The sequence below is a fragment of the Triticum dicoccoides genome, chromosome 2B, assembly GCF_002162155.2.
Source record: "Triticum dicoccoides isolate Atlit2015 ecotype Zavitan chromosome 2B, WEW_v2.0, whole genome shotgun sequence".
Classification (NCBI taxonomy): domain Eukaryota; kingdom Viridiplantae; phylum Streptophyta; class Magnoliopsida; order Poales; family Poaceae; genus Triticum; species Triticum dicoccoides.
In genome coordinates this window covers 747,527,106-747,546,901 of record NC_041383.1, presented here as the reverse complement: position 1 = coordinate 747,546,901, position 19,796 = coordinate 747,527,106, and the positions used below count along the sequence as shown (strand labels likewise).

Sequence of the window (19,796 nt, the reverse complement as noted above, 5' to 3'; positions counted from 1 at the left end):
AATAGCCGTTCGGCAGGGAGAAGGCATGGTGTCACCGACAGGAGCGCACCGCGTAGCACCACTGCATTTCGTCACCGACCGCCGCGAGGGCACCTCTGCTGGTCACTCTTGCGACCACTTCCCGGTGGCCATACACATGCACTCCTTTGGTCTATGTGGTGTCCATGGGATCCATGTGGCTGTACACGTGCACGTCCGACGTGCGGATGGTGTCTACTTTTTGTTAAGGGGTCCAAAATAAAGCGTCCCAGTCCATTTCAGGTTGAGAATAATAAAACAAGCTGAGATGTAAAAGGCTTGTTTTTAGGTGTTAGGTTTGTGTTGCATCGAGTCATGATTATAAGTTGGTTAGGCTGCAGCTCGAGGACAAGCTGCATGTCCAGGTGGGGTGTAGTGTTAGAGTACGTAATGGGCCTAATGGGCCCATTAGTCTTAGGGTTAATTAGAGATAAGGGTCGCTTGCTTAGGGGTCAAATAAGCCTTGCTTGGAAGTCAAGTAAACCTCTTTATATAAAGAGAGGAGATGTATCAATCTAATCAAGCAAGAATTAAGAAGGAAATCCCTTCCCTCTTGCCCGGCCGTGGGCAAAAAGACCCCCGACCGGCCCTCTCGCGCCCTCCTTCTAGCAGCGCCATAACACATACACATGGATGGCCGTCATCTCTGGCTAAGGTGAAGGTTTTCTAAGCAGAAGAACAACACATGTTTCACCTTCATTTTGATAGCATTAACAGTAGCAAATTTAATAAAGTACTCATACAAGGCACTTAGAAGAATCTCAAGTAGATGTATCACGAGCAAGGCTAAAATAATGAATGATTGTAGAACACAAATTGAATAAGGGATCAATGCATTATTTATTTTTCAAATTCAGCCTTATGCATACATAGAAATTAAAAATTGATATCAACAACTAAAATGATACTTTATATCTTTTGCAGTACTTAGAACACCTCAATAATGAAACACATAGGAGGTAAACTAGAAGTTGAAAGCGGGATTACAACCCAAAATAGATGATGGTCGAATCAACAAAATACAAAATGAGGAACATCGTTAGCATGTCAGTTTTACCACATAATATGCTTCTTTTGCCCACCAATTAACCAATGCTAGCGACATTTTCATCTAACCAATAAAACAGTGAAAAACATCTATCACCTAACAAACACTATGATGGCCGTATGCATCGTTCTGATGCAGAGGCCGGGGAATCCCCCCTTTTCGAAAAAAAAACCTAGCAAACACTATAGTATATACAAATGCATGTTAATAGTAATAACGACCAGCAACCTGGTCACATATAATAGCAACCCTCCGGAGAGCAAATTATCCAATATTTGCATTGAAACATGTAAATGTACGTTGCGGATACAAACAAAGATTGAACCTGTAGAAGGCCGATGTGAAGTCCTCGTCGGTTCCACCAATAGAGGGCATACTTCTATTTATATTTTAAATGCATGTATTTCAAAAACTTTAATTTATTTACAAATTTAAAAACCAAGAATTTGAAAACCATGTTAACATAGCATAAAACTTTTGTTAGCAGAGTTTAAAAAATGTTGACAAGTTTTAAGAAAAATGTTCCTGCATTTAAAAAAATGTGTATACAATGTAAAAACAAATGTTTACGTGATGTAAAAAAATTATTTCGTGCCAATAAAAAATGTACGTGACATTTTAAAGATATATTCCAGCATTTAAAAAAATACAAATGTCCGTGCAGGTTAAACAATGTTTACTCCCTTTAAAAAATGTATGTTATATTTTACAAAAATATGCACATGTAAAAATATTTATACAGTATAAAACAATGTTCATGTAGTTTTAAAAGGATGTTTATTGCCATTAAAATATACAATGTTTATTTGCAAAATGTTTCCGTGTATTTGAAAAAGTGTTAAAAACATGTATTTAATAAAATTACACATCATGTATTTGAAAAATGTCCAACATGTATCAAAATAATGTTTCATGTGCTCTAAAAATGTACATTATGTACTGAGAAAAGATAGGCATGTTTTAAAAATGCCTGTTAAAACCAACAAAGAAATTTAAAAAAGCAGAGAAACGAAAGTAGTATAATGAAGAAAGAAATCAAAACCAAGGAGTACGAATGAAGAAAACCTACACGTAATAAGAAGGAAAAATAAAAAAAACGATGAAGAAAAATGAAGAAATCGAAGCATAGCGAACCTACAGCCACACGAGCGGCAGCTAGAGAATTGCTAGGCGATACATAGTTAACGTGGTTCAGTGACCCGCAAAAAACAAAAACGTGGTTCAGTCGGGAAAATTAACATGCTCTAACCATACGGCGCCTTCCTTTTCTTAAAAAACGAGTCAATTACACCACCGGTGCTATAACTTGGCACGAAAAATCACTTTAGTGCCAAAACTTGCGGCATACATTGAATTGGTACTACAACTTGGTTTTGACATGCATATACGGTGCAGATGGTGGTTGTATACGGACAAAGTGCCGACTTGACACGCCACATGGTGAGAGGCCCACTGTGTCAACGAGTTGATTTGGCGTGTGGCCTGTTATTTTGGGGAAAACCAATGAGAATTTTTTTCGGCATAAAAGGCCCTGATGCGCAGCGTGAATGACCAACTGCCTACCTAATGCAAAAGAATTACGCTGTCTATCCTTGGTCTACATTTCAATGGGATGGTGAACTGGAGACCATACGCCCCATTTTCACTATCATTTTATTTAAGAAAGATCTATATTTCAATTATAATTGTGTGTTATAAATAAAATATATAGAAAAAAATCTTAAAGCATATTAATGTAGTATATAAAAGTGTTCATCCTTTAAGAATTTTTTAAAGGATACAAAAGTGTTCATGCTTTAAGATATTTCTATATATTTAATAAATGCTTATAAAAGTTTGAAAGTGTTCACAGTTTTTAAAAAATACTCATGTAGTTATAAACGTGTTCATGCTTTAAGAAATATATATTCACATGATGTAAAAAAATACTCCCTCCGTCCCAAAATAAGTGATTCAATTTTGTACTAACTTTAGTACAAAAATGAGTCACTTATTTTGGGACGGAATGGAGGGACTAGTTGGTTTGGATTCGAACCAGCAGCATGTAGCCATCACGTGCGCGTGGCCACCACCCCACCCAACAGCTTTACTTTTCAGAAACTTACAAAATACATGTAAATTATAATATTGTATTATAAATTATATATATAATACATTATAAATCTATTCACGTATTATTTCATAATTTATCCATATAATAAAATTATAATTAAAAAATTATGCATGTAATAATTTTCATATTTAAAATTAAAGGTAATTATTTGTATATATATTTAAGTAAATGAATACATATTTAAAAGGTTCATGCTTTTAATAAAATAATTATGTAGTATATAAAAGTGTTCATTTTTAATTTAAAATTTATCGTATCGATAACACACAATTATATACATATAATTTATAATTTACTTTAAAAAATTAGTGTAAAATGGGATGTAGGGTCTCCAGCCATCTTAAGGCCTATGCATTATGTATCCAGGTAAACAAAATGTTCTTCTCGGTACATATGTTAGGCACACGCCGCTCCATGCTGTAAGTCACCTGTTTGAATCCGAGCGGCCACCATTTTTGTAAATAATTTGTGGGTGGCGCATCAAGGACCTTTTCTGGAGAGAATTGTTTTTTGAGGGGTTTTCCACAAAATGACTGGCCACACGACCTATCTCTATCGTTCAGAGTTTGACAGCGGGTGCCGTGCCATGTGGCGCGCCTAGTCAGCATCATCTCCGTATACAAACGTGATTTGCACTGTATATGCACGCCAAAGCCAAGTTGTAGCACCAGTTATATGTATTCCACGAGTTTTGGCACTAAAGTGATTTTTCGCGTCAAGTTTGAGCACCAGCGGTGTAATTGACTCTTAAAAAACCCATACGGCGCCTTGTCGCTGGAGAGCACCGAAGAGGGAGAAAGAAAATGCAGCGCCGGCCGTCGGATTGGGGCCTGGTCGGCGGCATAGCGCCTGGCTGCCGGCGGCAGCCCAGCGGGGTGAGGGTTGCTGGTACGCACGGATCCGGTGGCGCAGCTTCGCATGGATCCCTTTCGTGGGTCCATCAGAGTTCAGGTCGAGGATCTTGGTCGCGAGCTGTTTGATGAAATGCTCAAGTGAGCTCCGGCACCGCAGAGAGGAGTTTGATTCGAGGGCGTCTTGGCGGGGGCTGAGCAGCATTGAGGTAATTTCCTTTTACCGAGGTTTTCGAATTGCCACTGCCTGGTTGCCTGGAGACCTGAGGCGAGCGTGGTCAACCGGGCATCTCCTTGCCCTGGATGGCACGGTGCGAGATGGCGACTATGTGACCGAGAAGTCCATCGCTGCACGCAGCGGCAGCTGCACGCACCGCATCCACGGCTGCCGGAGCGTCGCGATTAGGACTCGCTGAAAGTGCTACTTGGAGTATAGAGCACCGCCGACGCGCCTAATGTTTTGTATTCGTTGTACTATGCACTGACAACCGGACTGACTCATCTGCTGCAAGTACTGCACATGTACAGGTGAGAGGACACAATATTCCCGTGCACCGAACACTGTATAACGTAAACACTTTACCCAGCTGCATGTATTTAAGGCCCATGCACCAGCCCGGCGTGGACAGTACAGATCGATTTGCACGTTCTGCTTTCAAACACGCACACAAGCATTCTGCTTTCAAACAGGCAAAGAAAGTCAGCTTATTCCAGCATAAAACCAGCCATGCATGACATACAAGCACAAAAAATAAACACAAAAAGGGCCTTACAGCGCAGCCGCACACAATCTCTTGCATACATTTGGTGCCATTGACATTTTGCCTGCTCGTGCCGTATCGAATCCCAAATCGAACTTCCCACAAAAAGGTACATAATGCCGGGGCACGCGTACTTCCGTAACCAAACACCGGCTAATGATTAAGAAAACGAGTAAGGACCATTATCTGCCAAGCTTGATTCAAACTATATTCTCTCCCCAATCTACATTCAGACCGCTGCACGAAATTCACCAAACTTCTACAATTCGATTATACCGAAGTGTAGCTTCCCCTTTTTGCAATGTTTGAAATCTCAAAAATTGTCACCATTGCAACAGATAATCAGCGACGAGAATAATATTGGACAGAAAGAATTTAATCATGCAACCCCGCTGGTTCTTATTACTAGCAATTCAAGCTCTTCTGTCAATGAAAATTAACCAGGGATATACTAGTGCAGTGGCACGGGAATTTTTCTTCTGGCGGCTTAAGCAAAACATCTAAGAACTTTTTGGCTAGGGGTTGATTCAGATTTTTATTGTTTCCCCAAGTCTGTTTCCAGTCATACCCAAGTCCATCAATCTAATGAATCTTTTAGTAGTTGCTCGTATGACTGAAACAAGATTTTGCACCATTGACCTAAGCGACAGAAAATCAGAAACTACCTGCGCTTTCAGCCAACGCGGATGGTGGTGTTTCCCGATGCGGGCCCGTTTTGGCGTAAGGACTGCACGGCGCAGCTCGAGTCGACGGCCGGCGTCTCGTCGCAGACTCGCGCCGAAGGCACGACCACGCCCCCAGAACTGAATGTCGTGCAGGAATCCGACAGAGCACTGTGGCGGCTTGACTCGACGGAGGTGTGCGAGACGACGGCAGGAGTAGCGCACCCGGGGTTTGCGGACGCCACATCTCCGGCCCCAGAACTGAAGGTCTTGCAGGAAGCCCCGGAGGACTGAGCATCAGTCAAGGACCCCCCTTGATCCAACCGATGAATGTCCGGCGAGGCCGCTGCGAGGGCCGAATCCGGTGAACCTACAGCTGAATCGGGCAAAGCATTACCACCCCCGGCCAAAACGGACGGCGCCTGCACGCCTCTGGACCCCTTGCCGCCGAGATCGATCTGCAGCACCGGCGACCGCAGCGAGCTCGTTAGATCTATATTTCAACCAAGAACAACTAAAAGGAAGGGGTTTCACTCACCCAGAGCCCAACGCCGCCGCCGTCGTCGCGCCGGGAATCAGCATGAGCAGAGCCGGCCGGAACAGGAAGGAGCCCAGTCGTCGGTGCTGTTCTCGCAGCTCAGCTTGCTCTTCGCCCAACAAGACGGAAAGTGAATTCGTGCGAGACGCATGAAATGCCACTAAAAAACCAGGTCCAGGCCGTACAAAGCTTTACGGGCAGAACACCGGGCCAGCGGTGCAGAGAAACCATGTCCCACTCTGCACGCGTAGCACGTCCCTTGTCACCGTCAGACAAGTACCACGGCCGAGCCCACTGGACGTGCTTGAGGCAGTGTATCTGTCTGTATTACACCATGTATCTCTGCTTTACCACTTTTGCAAATCAAACTGCACTCATCACCACGCGACGCGCGAGCGGTCGGATAACTGCGTGCAGGACATCCACTCTCCTATGTGAACAGCTTATAGTCCACCGACATCACTGTAGGCATAGTACTGTACATAGGATCAGCATAGGACATGGACATGGGGTATCTATCTCCATGCCCTGGATAGCGATCGATGCCCGCATAGTCCATGAGCATCACTATTGGCATAGAGAAGTTGAACACGAGCTTCCATGTAAACCCGAAAATTGTCACATCACTGATTATGCCACACTCGTTTTCCCTTCCCTTCTTGCTACGGCAGAGTTTTCCTTATAGTAGCAAATAGATATGTTTGAGCTGAAGTTGAATAACGAAATACTGTTTTCGGTGCCGGACCAATAAAACCTGTGGGCACTGGAGACTTGAAGTCAACTTAGAAGACCAAATGTTTTTCTAGACAACTTATATAGGAGATCGATTACTAGTACGAGTATCACCATTGCCTAGCTAGTTCCCAAGCCAAGCCAACCTAAGGGCATCTCCAGCCGCGCCCCCAACAGGCCCTCCCCAGGCGATTTTGCCGCGCCGGCGCCGAAAAAAGGCCCCAGTCGCACCCTCAGAAGCCCGTTTTTCGCCGGCTCGGACCAAAACTGGTGCCGGCGGACCCAGCCCGAACCCGACGCCCTGGGGGGCGCTTGGGGAGCCTGCGCAAGCGAAAAAAGCGCGTGGGCCCGCACTGGAGGCGACCCGAGGGCCTTTCCCGCCGTTTTCTTGACGCTTTTCTCGCTTCTCTCCCGCTCGCTCGGCTTTCTCCCGCCATTCTCCCCCTTTCTCCCGCCAAACCCCGCTCGCCTTCCGCCGCCATGCCGCCGAAGAAGTACTCCATGCCGCGCGCGGCGGCGACCGCGACTGGCGCCGTGACCCAAGCGAAGCAGAGGAAGCCGAGGGCGCCGCCATCGAAGCCACCGGGCCTGTCGAACGCCGAGTGGAGGGTGGAAGTTCAGCGGCGAGAAGCAGTCACCGCCGACAGGCGGAACAGGGGCATAGCCAAGAAGGCCCGCGACAACGCGGCGCGCGCGGCGGCGTCTTCCTCGTCGGTCGAGGCGGGGATGAATCCACCCGTCGTCAGCCACGCCCAGTACGTGCCCTGGGGACAACAAGGCGCCGGATCTCCATGGGGTTCATCGTCGCCCGGCTACGCCGACGGCGACGCGCACGGCGGGTTCAACCCAAACGTGACCTTCCCCCATGGTCACCCCGCGACGCGCACGCCCTCGCCCGCCTTCGTCGGCGTGCAGTACCCTCCATACAACTACTCGCCGCCCGCCGCCTACGCGACCACACCGACGCCCCATGTCTACCGTGGTCCTCTACCCTTCTCGCACCTCGGCGACGCCGACGACACGGGAGCCGACATGGACGACATCATCGCGACAGGATCGGCCGCGGCCGCCTCGTCTCCCGGGTTCGCCACCCAGGACGAGGTAGTGGACCTCAGCGGCGACATGGAAGCCGAGCTCGGCTACGTCTACGGCGACGACGTGCAGGAACCCGAGGAGGAGGAGGAGGACGAGGAGGAGGAGGAGGAGGAGGAGGAGCCGGCTCCTGTTCCGACGAAGGGGCGCCAGAAAAAGAAGCGGGCGGCTAGGTCGGGCGAACCGCGCATCAAGTGGACGTCCAAGGAGGAGGAATGCCTCTCCGAAAGCGTGGAAAGTCGTCTGCCTCGACCCGACCACCGGCGCGAACCAGAGCTTGGAGACGTACTGGGACCGCATCAAGGCCGAGTTCGACGAACGGAAGCTCGTCGACCCCTACTTCAAAGGCGTCTACATGCAGCGCGGGTCCAAGGTGATGGCGAACCATTTGGGGCGTATCCAGTTGGCGTGCAACAAATGGCATGGAATCGTCGAGGAGGTCGCGGCTCGCCCGGAGAGCGGCGCCAGCGTTGAGGATCAGGTACGCACGCCGTTCATCCGCACATCTTCGTCCCCTACGCCCGCCGTTCGCCAACTGTTCGTCCGCCCGCGCAGCTGCTGCGTATGTTCGCCATGTACCGGGGTGACAACCAAGACGCCGACTTCAAGCACCTCCACGTCTACAAGCGCATTGACAAGTGCGAGAAGTGGGCGGAAGTCCGGCGTGCCCTCGACAAGGCCAAGGAGACATACAAGCCGGACGCGACGACTCCGGGCGCGTCGGAGGGGCGGCCGGACGGCCACAAATTGGCCAAGAAGGGGAAAAACGCCGACGCGGCAGCCGCGCGAGTGCAGGAGTCCATCGAACATTGCCTCGCCGACGCCCAGGCCCGGGCCGTCCTACGCGAAGAGAAGACCGAGGCGCGGTGATCGGCGCTAATGAAGAACAACGCCATCAAGCTCGACCTGCTCCGGACGAACGTCGCCGCGAAGAAGAGGAACACCGATATGGCTTTCCTGATGGGCGGGGCGGACATGCTCCAGAGCAACGACGAGAAGCTCAAGGTGTGGTACCTGGTGCAGCGCGGCCTCATCCTGAACGAGCTGCCGACGGCAACGCCGACGACGCCCACGGCCGCACGGACGCCAATCCCGAGCGAAGCCTCTACATCGCCGCCCAGTAGTGTCGAAGCCGCGCCGACGCAGCCCAACACCGAAGCAGCTCCGACACCGCCGAGCTCGCGCACGCCCACTCCGCCAACACCTGGGACCAACCCCGCCGAGGTGGCGGCACTCTGTTTTTTTGCAACGCCAGACTACGCCCGATCGCCGGATTTGCGGCGTCTTTTGAGAGCGGGAACGACCAAGTTTGAATTTACCGTATCCTGGGACCGGCGCGTGGGGGCGTGACTAGGAGCTAGCTCGCCCCAGGCGCCGAACTAGCGCCGGCACGCCCCCAGGATGCTCTATTTAGGCGCCCTGGGGGACCGAACGGCTGGAGATGCCCTAACAGCAACAGCATGTGCGCTCATGCAACTTCCGGTAAGCCTGTATCTCGCACGCCACAAGCAAAGTTCGTCGTGCCAGCGCTGATGGCCCTTCAGCTCATCGTGGCAACAGTGGCCGCTGTCCCACTAGCCTTGCCTGGCTGCCCGGAGGCCTGCGGCAGGGTCATCGTCCCCTACCCTTTCGGCTTCCGGCAAGGCTGCTTCTACGCGGGCTTCAACCTCACCTGCAACGAGACGGGCCATCAGCCGAAACTGTTCTTGCATGACGACGTGGAAGTGGACGCCATCTCCCTGGCGGATGGCACGGTGCATGTCCAGAGCAAGACCGTACACGCTGCGTGGTCCGACCCTATGAGAAACGGCACACGGACGCCATCTCTCATATAGTCCAACGGCTCGTGGTTCGGTGGCCTTACGGGTACCGGTGGGCAGCAGCTCGCGGTGTCATCGGAGCACAACGTATTCGTGGTCATCGGATGCAACTTTATCGGCTACCTCGTTGCCCCAGACCCTTTTTGCAGCGCTCCGAGGCACGTCAGCGCCTGTGCCGCGCTGTGCGACGCTAGCTCTCCGGGCACCGAACCTGAGGAGTACACGTCGTGTTCGGGCGTCGGCTGCTGCCGGACGATCTTCAAGGGTGATTTGGACAATATGGAGGCGGCGGCCGTGTACCAGGTGATGTTCAAGCATTTGGTGCACGATACGGAGGCCGTGTACCCAGCGTGGTACACACCGTCGGAGTCGGTGGCCGCGTTCATAGTCGATCACGAGTGGTTCAACGGGAATGCAGGGGTGATGCTTAATAACACCTTCGGTTCTTATGACCATTGGGGAAGTCTAAGCCCCGTAGCCGTACCCACCGTATTAATTTGGTGGCTGGAACAAGAGCGTGACCGTGATATAGTGTTCTATGATCCTAATATCTCTCGCCGGAGATGCCTAAGTTTGAACAGCGTCGTTACCTATGTTACTGGATTTGCAATAAGGTGCAGTTGCTTGGACGGATACGAAGGCAATCCTTACATGCGTGACGGATGCCAAGGTACCGCTACACACTCACCTCCCCCTATTTTCCATCCAGTGGCTGACATTTCTTACTGTATCTAATATCTATATTTGTGTGGGAGAGTATAAATTAAAACTCATGAGTTTGGGCTCTGAGGGTAAGCAAATCTCATGATAATTACTAATGGCCACTAAAAGGCAAATCAATCCTAGAATCACTTCTGAGAGAAAAGGGAAGGGTTCACAGCTTCTATTTTTGTGGGGGTTAAATTAGAACATGTGAATTAATAGATAAGAATAATGTATAAAGTAAAGTTTATTTTAGCCATAAAGTTCCCTTGTAACACAAGAAGATCACATTAACCAGTTCAGTCACCATGTAGTAAATGTGGTCTGCTATGTCAAATTCGAAAAATGAGGCAGTTCAATCACTTTAGCAATTTGGAATTGCAAAGATAATTGCGTGTTCTAGAAAGGGCTAAGACTGTCTCCCCTATGAAATTTCATCTTCACGACATAACATGCTATCCTGCTAAAAAAATTCCTTCACGTTTCAGTTATTCTGCCCTGCAACTTTAGTCACTACGGTTTATTGGTAGTCGTTTCGAGGTTCCTTGCTTGGAATCTTGGAAAGGACTTTGAATTCAACTCGAGGAGGGGGCGCAGCCAACCAGTAAGAACCTATGTACACTATGTTAGCCAAAACAAAACAATACTAGATTCAACTACTATCCTCTACTCTGATACTAGATTCGAGGATACGAGGGCAACCCCTTACATCACTGATGGGTGCCAAGGTATGTTATTTGTAGATTCTGCTGGGTTCTAGTTTACGTAGTTGCGGTAGTTATAACGTTACGAGAGAACATGCGTGTGTGCTATCTTAGTTTTTTTCAATCGATTTACAAACTCCCCCTGTTTCCAACAGTGTTTTTTTTCCCTTCAGATATCGACGAGTGCCTACAGCCAGTTGTTTATCCCTGCCATGGGACCTGCATCAATATGCCAGGGACATACCGATGCTCAGCAAAGAAAAGAATCATCAACTTACCTGGTACAGAAAACACACTCAATAAGGCTTTTGTTGGTGACAATTACAAAGAGAAAAGTCCATATTTTGTTCTTTAACTATTGTGAGTTTAGTTTTTTGCCCCTTAACTAATATACAGATAAGTTCTACAAGAAACTTAAATTTTAAATACTACTGCCGCTAGGACCTAATTGCTTAAACCTTCAGTTTACAGTTAATTATTTCTAATGCTAATTGCTAACTCAAAGCATCAGTAGGGTCGTAGATCAGTCAGACATGGATAACAAAAAGAAATAAAAGAATGACTATAAAGTACTTCCAATATGAATGGTCTAGTAGATATTTATATACCAAGAAAACCTTTTTTATGGTATAGTTGAGTAGTCTGAAACAGATTTAATGCAGTAGCTTGATTTCTTGAAGTGAACAAAACATATACTGCTCTATCATTCTTACGTTTGCTTTCTGCAGGTCTAATTACCATAATAGCAATTGCTGCTGGTTTTGGCCTACTGTTTTCAGTCCTAGGTGTTGGCCAAGTCACAAAAAAACTCAAGAAACGAAGAGCCAAGAAGTTCAAACAGAAGTTCTTCAAGAAAAACCATGGATTGCTTCTGCAACAGTTAATCTCTTCTAACAAAGATATAGCCGAAAAGATGAAAATTTTCAGCATAGAAGAGCTAGAGCAAGCAACCAACAAGTTTGACCATAATCGGATCCTTGGCTGCGGTGGGCATGGCACAGTGTATAAGGGCATCTTATCTGATCAACGTGTTGTGGCCATCAAGAAGGCCAAAATTGTAGTTCAAAGGGAAATCGACCAGTTCATAAATGAGGTTGTCATACTTTCACAGACAAACCATAGGAATGTGGTAAAGCTCTTTGGTTGCTGCCTCGAGACAGAAGTTCCTCTACTAGTCTATGAGTTCATACCTAATGGAACTCTATCGTATCATCCATGGCCAAAGTGAGAACCCTTTGTCATGGAAAGATAGATTGAGAATTGCATTGGAAACTGCAAGGGCAATTGCATATCTACACTCTTCTGCTTCCATATCTGTATACCATAGAGATATCAAATGCGCAAATATACTGCTTACTGACACCTTAACATCAAAAGTATCAGATTTTGGAGCTTCAAGGTCAATTGCAATTGATGAGACTGGAATACTAACAGCTGTCCAAGGAACCTATGGTTACCTTGATCCTGAATATTACTACACTAGTCGGCTCACGGAGAAAAGCGATGTTTACAGCTTTGGTGTCATCCTAGCAGAGTTACTGACAAGGGTGACACCAGTTTTTTCTTCTCTTTCCTCAGAAGTCACAGGCCTAGCATCACATTTTGTGTCACTTATAAGAGACAGTCGATTCTTGGATATTGTAGATACACAAATTGTTGAGGAGGGAGGGGCTGAAGATGCCGAGGTAGTTGCAAGACTCGCGGAAACATGCTTAAATTTAAAAGGTGAAGAAAGGCCTACAATGAGGCAAGTGGAGACAACACTTGAAGATGTGCAGAACTCAAGGGTCCATCTCAATTCTGAGATTACAAGAGTGAACCAGAATGCTATAAATGATCAGTCATACAAAGGAAGCAAATGTGGCCATGGAACTAGATTGTACAGCTTGGAAAAGGAATTCATCCAGTCATCTGAAATTCCAAGATGATTCTACCTACACGGTCAAGTGTTGCGGTTACTATTATTAGTTTGGGTGCCATACTACAAGCCATATGTCAAATATAACTATGTATGTATTTCCTATGCTAATGGGTCATGTAGAACCATCTGAAAGTAAAAAAAAAAGTAACCCAGCTACAGTTTCTACAGTTAACATCTTGTTCGTAACACCGAAGTTCAAAAGTTTGCGATAACTCGTTTTGACGGAAAACCATGGATGTACTTTTTTTTTTGAGGGGAACATATTTCTAGTGGATGCCATCTCCCTAGCGGATGGCACTGTGGCGTGCGTGTCCAGAGCAAGATCGTGGTCGCCGTGCGGCCCGGCCCTATGAGAAATGGCACACGGACACTATCTCTCATCAACTCCAACGGCCCGTGGGTACTGGCGGGCTGCAGCTCGCTCTGTCGTCCAAGCACAACGCATTCATGGCCATCGGATGCAACTTCATCAGCTACCTCGTTGCCCCTGACCCTTTTGGCTACGCTCCCAATCACGTCAGCGCCTGCGCCGCCCTGTGCGATGGTTGTCAGTGCCCCGAGGAGTACACCTCGTGCTCGGGCGTTCAAGGATTTGATCAACACGGAGGCCATGTACCAGGTGATGTTCAAGGCTTTGGACGATACGGAGGTCGTTTACCGAGCGTTGGAGTCGGTGGCTGCGTTCATAGTCGATAATGAGTGGTTCAATGGGAAATGGGAATGCGGGGGTGATGCTTAATAACACCTTCGATGCTGACCATCAGGGAAGTCTAAGCACCGTACCCACCGTATTAATTTGATGGCTGGAACAAGATTGCGACCATGATGTGGTGTTTTATGATCCTGATATCTCGCTGGAGATGCGTAAGTTTGAACAGCATCGTTACCTACGTTAATGGATACGCAATAAGGGGCAGTTGCTTGGATGGATACGAAGGCAATCCTTACATGGGCGGATGCCAAGGTATCACTGCTATACCACTGATCTCCCCCAATTTTCCATCCAGTGGTTTGACAGTTCTTGCTGTATCTAATATCCAGGTGCACGCTTCTGAAGAGTGTCCGTTGTTGCGTGAGCTGATGCCGGGAGTCACCATCTACGGAGTATGCTGCTTCGAACTGATGTTTTTTGAGTCCCCTAGTGCGGTGGCGGTCCCGGAGATGCCACATACTGCGACCACGGGGGTGGTCAAAGTGACAAAAGGCGACTTGCCGGAGGCACAGATCTTGCAAAGGTTGAATGAGCTAGCTCTATGGAACTTTCATTGGGAACTTATTAGACTCGAAACCAACATGTATAAGGTGGACTTTCCATCAACAGAGGACCTGAAGAAGCTCCTGAGGTTTGGTATGTGTAGGGTGCCTGGCACAGAGTGTATTCTTGAGTTTGATGAGTGGAAGCAAGTTGAGCCAAAGGGTACACCATTACCTTAGGTTTGGTTACGCTTCTTAAGGGCACCGCCTAAGCCTCTGAATGATGTTCGGGTCACGGCAAGCCTTGGGACACTCGTTGGGAAGACTGAGCGGATGGATATGCCGTTTACTTGAGCACATGGGGTGGCGAGGCTGCTCGTGAGTGTAGTGGATATCGAGTTTATACCGAATGTGGTAAGATGGATGCATGCGGGCATGATCTACAACCTGGAAATTGAACTAGAGGATTTTGATTTGTTCACGGAGGCCTTGGCAGGGGATGATGTGGATATGACTGATAGGGATGACGGTACTGGTAACAAGGAGCAGCGACAAGATGATGGTGCACGAGATAAGTCGCACACACCGGGTGCAAAACCCACCTCGGCGGCGCCTGGGAAGGGTGCGCCATTACCTACCTCTACACCCATCAACTCGCTGAGATTTGGATCATTTGAGTCTACTTCCGCACCTCCTGGACTTTGGAGTGATCACATTGAGAGTGATGATATGTTTAAGAGCTTGCTAACTCTTCTTGCCAGTGATTCTCTGCGTCGAGTTGTGGACCCAATGGAGAGTTTGTAGGAGGGGTCGGTGGTGTCCCTGCGGCAGTAGCTCGGAGATGAGGTGGGGGAGGGCGATGCGGGGCAGGAGGCCTGGGGTGGTCTCCACCACTGATGCCCCTGCGGCAATCGGAGGATTCGGCCGGAACATTGGTAGCAAGGCCAGCGGGGGCGGGTGCCGGGCAGGAGGCCTGCAACGCACCTGTCCGGGACATTCTTCACCGGCAGTCTTCAGTGCCTTCTGGTATGGACGAGAGGGCACTGGGAGGAGAGGCACACTCTTGGTGTCTCCTTCTGCACTGGGGCTCATCGCGGCGGACGATCCTGAGGTGACGACCTAGTCACGATGGGCGTGGACCATCGAGGACGTGATTGCGTTTGGTGGGCATCAGGATCCGGTGGCGGCTGGCAGGCGTGTTAGTGACCGGATCCAGGACCAGCCAGACGCAAACGATTTCTAGCTTGGCCGTGCTATGAGGGCCGCCAAGCTTTGGGATGCGAGACTTCCTCAGTTATGTCAGTTAATATGCAATGTTCGATTTTGCATTTTTCTGAGCATGACATTATTAGTAAGGCAAATGAGATAGGAGTTTCACTAGGGTCTAATAGACATGATATCAATAAATCACTAAATGATATACTTGACTTAGAGGCAGAGAGGGTGTCTGAGTTGATACACAATTTAGCAGCTGTTAAACCAATGTCAGATAGTGATATTAACAAATTGGGTATGTCTGCAATAGAGAGTCTGTGTGACGACCTAATGCCTACTTCGGAGGGCGAAGATGAGGCAGAAGGTTTAGTACCCAAAGGATGTGAGGACCTGACACTTTTAGAATCGGATGCACTTCCCACAACTAATCATGAGGATGGGGGGGGGGGGGTGGAAGTGCCCAAACCCAAGCGTTCCTGGAAGAGGAAAATTTATCCAGCTTTGGCTATTCGCAGAAGTGCGAGAGTCAAGCTCAAGAAAAAATTCCATGATGCATAATGAAAGGACTTTTCTGGAATAGCAGAGGTCTAGCTGACTTGGCTAAGAAAAGATTCCTGGTTGAAACATCCATTGAGGATAAACTAGATTTTATCGCACTTCTTGAGACTGGTAGAGACAATTTTACATCACAATTTCTCGGGTCGTTGACTGGAGGAATAGCTTTTCATTGGCATTGTTTGCCCCCTAGAGGAAGGTCCGGTGGGATTCTCTTGAGGGTAAGGTGTGAAACACTAGAAGTGTTAAATGTAGTGCGTGGGGATTATGCGGTTAAGTTCCGGGTGAGGTCCAAGCTGGATGGATTCCGTTGGTCTCTGGTGGCGGTATATGGAGCTTCCCAACCCGAACTTAAGCCTGATTTCTTGGCAGATCTAGTTAGAATTTGCGGGGATGAGAGGTTACCGATTCTAGTGGGAGGTGACTTTAATATCATCAGGAGGAAAGAAGAGAACAATAATGATAATTTCGATGGGCGTTGGTCTCTGATGTTTAATATGATTACTGAGAGCCTTAACCTCCTAGAGATTGAACTCACAGGTAGGCAGTTTACCTGGGCAAATTCGTTACCCATTCCTACTTACAAGAAGCTTGACAGAGTGCTGGCAAGTGTGGAATGGGAACAGAAATACCCAGTAGTTTGGGTTCACGCCATGCAACGGGCAATCTCAGATAATACACCCTTGCTGCTAGACTCGGGTGAAGCTACCCATGTTGTTAATAAAAATTGTTTCTCTTTCGAATTAAGTTGGTTCGAGAGAGAAAATTTTCTAGAGATCATAGCAAGAGAGTGGGGTAAGATGGTTGCTGGTAGATCCAGTTTGGAATGCTGGCAGAATAAAATAAGACATCTCAGACAATTCTTGAGGGGTTGGGCCAGAAATGAAACTGGGATTTATAAGTAGGAAAAAGAGAGGCTTATCCAGTTGATTCATGATCTCGACGTGAGAGCGGAAACGAATCTGTTGGATGAGGCGGAACAGGCCGTAAAGTCCGAAGCTGAGTTGAAATTAAGGGTTCTTCTTTGAGAAGAAGAGATGAAGTGGGCTTTATGTGCTAAGGTTATTAAGGTTGTCCAAGGGGATGACAATACTCAGTTTTTTCATATGATTGCAAATGGCAAGCATAGGAAAAAAATTGTCCATCTTGAGCAGGACGAGGGAACTACCATGGGACATGAGAATCTCAAATTATATATTTCCAATTACTACAAGCAGCTCTTTGGGCTTGTGGTACAGAACACGGTGACCTTAGATGAACAGGTAGTTGGGGATATACCTCAGCTCCGGTCAGACGAGAATGAGATTCTGTCTGGACCTTTCAATGAGAAAGAGGTTTTGAGGCTGTCGGTGTCAAAACCGGCGGATCTCGGGTAGGGGGTCCTGAACTGTGCGTCTAAGGTTGATGGTAACAGGAGACGGGGGACATAATGTTTACCCAGGTTCAGGCCCTCTCTATGGAGGTAATACCCTACTTCATGCTTGATTGATCTTGATGAATATGAGTATTACAAGAGTTGATCTACCACGAGATCGTAATGGCTAAACCCTGGAAGTCTAGCCTATGGAGATTATGATTGTGTATATATATATATCTACGGACTAAGCCCTCTGGTTTATATAGACATCAGAGGGAACTAGGGTTGTACAAAGTCGGTTACAGAGAAAGGAATCTTCATATCCGGTCGCCAAGCTTGCCTTCCACGCCAAGGAGAGTCCCATCCGGACACGGGACAAAGTCTTCTGTCTTGTATCTTCATAGTCCATTAGTCCAGCCCACATCAATAGTCCGGCTGTGCGAGGACCCCTTAATCCGGGACTCTGTAGCGACCAGACCTCAAACAGTCTGATCTCTGTGCATCAGTGTCAACCCTGGATCGGTAATGCTGACACGCACAGTACTTGAAGGATTTATAACAGAGTAGCAATCACACACTTATTACATCAAATGTCTCAAAAGAGATCTTATTACAATAATATGGCTTAAGGCCATCTATTAATGATAACAATTGAAGACTTGGAAGATAAAGTGAGTCCATCAACTCCAACGGCATCAATGAGTGAAAGATCACGACCTAAGGCACCTTACTCGTCGTCTGAAAAGTCTGCAACATAAACGTTGCAGCCCGAAAACGGGTCAGCACATGGAATATGCTGGCAATGTAACACATAGAGTAATGAACAGATGATTGCTATCACTGTATGCAATATGGCTGGGGTAAAGCTCTATGGTTACTGTTTTACATAAAGCCAATTTTTCCCTACAACAAAGGAATAAATTTTATTTAACTATCATGGTGGTTATTAACCATTGAGAAAGTTCACCCAATTCAATCCCAATTAAGCATCATCATTAAAACGCAAACAAATTATATTAAAGAGTGATGATATCAACATGATAATCCAAGAACCAGATACTCAAGATGTCCATAACTGGGGACATGGCTAACCATGATTAGTTTGTACACTGTGCAGATGTTTGCGCACTTTTACCCACAAGACTCGATCTCCTCCGTTGGATTTCTCGCACTACATGATGTTTGAGAAACGGATGACCGAGACACAGTCTTTCAGAAGCATTAACTCCTTACTCTGGGTAGACAGTACCAACCTACATCCCCTACATCTGCTAGTCTACCACTGAAGAAGGTCACACAACTTACTCAACTATGCTAGAGCCCATAATAGCTTGTGGGTGCACACGGAAGTTTCTAGCATGAATAATCTTATGATCCCTTTGAGCCTGGGTGGCGGTCCATAGGATAATCACACGGTAAACCCCGGGATATGCAAAAATACAGGCAACACTGGGTTCCCCAGGTGCCTCAATCCACCCAGATGTGTATTAAAGTTGTCACCTTATATTAACCATTAATTAACAATACTCACATCTGTCATGGATACACTCACCCAATCCATGTCTACTAGCATAGCATAGCAATATAAGCAATACGTGGAAGTAACTCCCAAAGGTTTGATAATAAACAGGTGAATAGGTACTACCTCATCTACTTCCCAGGACCCACATATTAAACATATCCTAATCATGCAATTGTGTGAGGATCGATCTAATGCAATAAAACAGGGTAGTAAAGAGGTATGATCAAAGTGTTACTTGCCTTGCTGATGATCCGCAAAACCTAAAGACTCGTAGTAGCACGCTTCGCACTCCGGGTACTCTATCGCAAACAAACAAGCATACAATAAGCAAACAATCTAAAGCATGGGTAAAACTCAAATCAAAGATCTAACCAGAAAGGTCAACTTAAGAACTCCGGTTTGCAAAAAGAAACAAATCAAACGAAGCAACGAAACTCAAACAGCGAGAGAAACAAGATCCGATTACTAATATGGACTTAAGTCAAATTTTATAGTACCAAAATCTTGTTCAAGTTGGTTAAACAGAAAGAGGGCTTCGAGACGAAACTCTAGGCGCTTGAATCACCTGATTCCAATAAACGAGCGAAAAGAAAAACTAATACTAAGATCCGGGCTGAAATCGCGATCGAAAATAATCACGGGAAAACCCTGGAAAAAGAAAACTGACGAACAGGCTAACGAACGAATGTTCGCTGTCTGCGGCTAAACGGTGAAAACCGTTCGTTAAAACGAACGAATGAGCGGACGCTCGCTAAATAACTAAACCGAAAAAAACTAAAACCGATCTATATAAAAAACTAGGGTTCTAAAAAAATATAAACCGGATCGGTTTTCTAAAGAAAACTGGCGGCGGCGGCGGTGGCTACCTCGTCGAATCTGGCGAGGCTCAGGGCTCCGACGGAGCAGGGTGGCGTCGGCGGCGTCGGCGGAGTGCGGCGCCCGAGCGGGCGGCGGCGGTGCGAGCGGGTGGCGGCACGGTAAGCGGCGGCGG

The 19,796-nt window shown here is 47.2% G+C and overlaps 2 pseudogenes; both read left to right on the top strand.

Moving 5' to 3' along the window:
• The first annotated feature begins 9,330 nt into the window (after positions 1-9,330).
• LOC119368574 lies at positions 9,331-13,087 on the top strand (annotated as a pseudogene).
• The window catches only part of LOC119361309, a 74,413-nt pseudogene continuing 67,686 nt past the window's right edge, over positions 13,070-19,796 (top strand).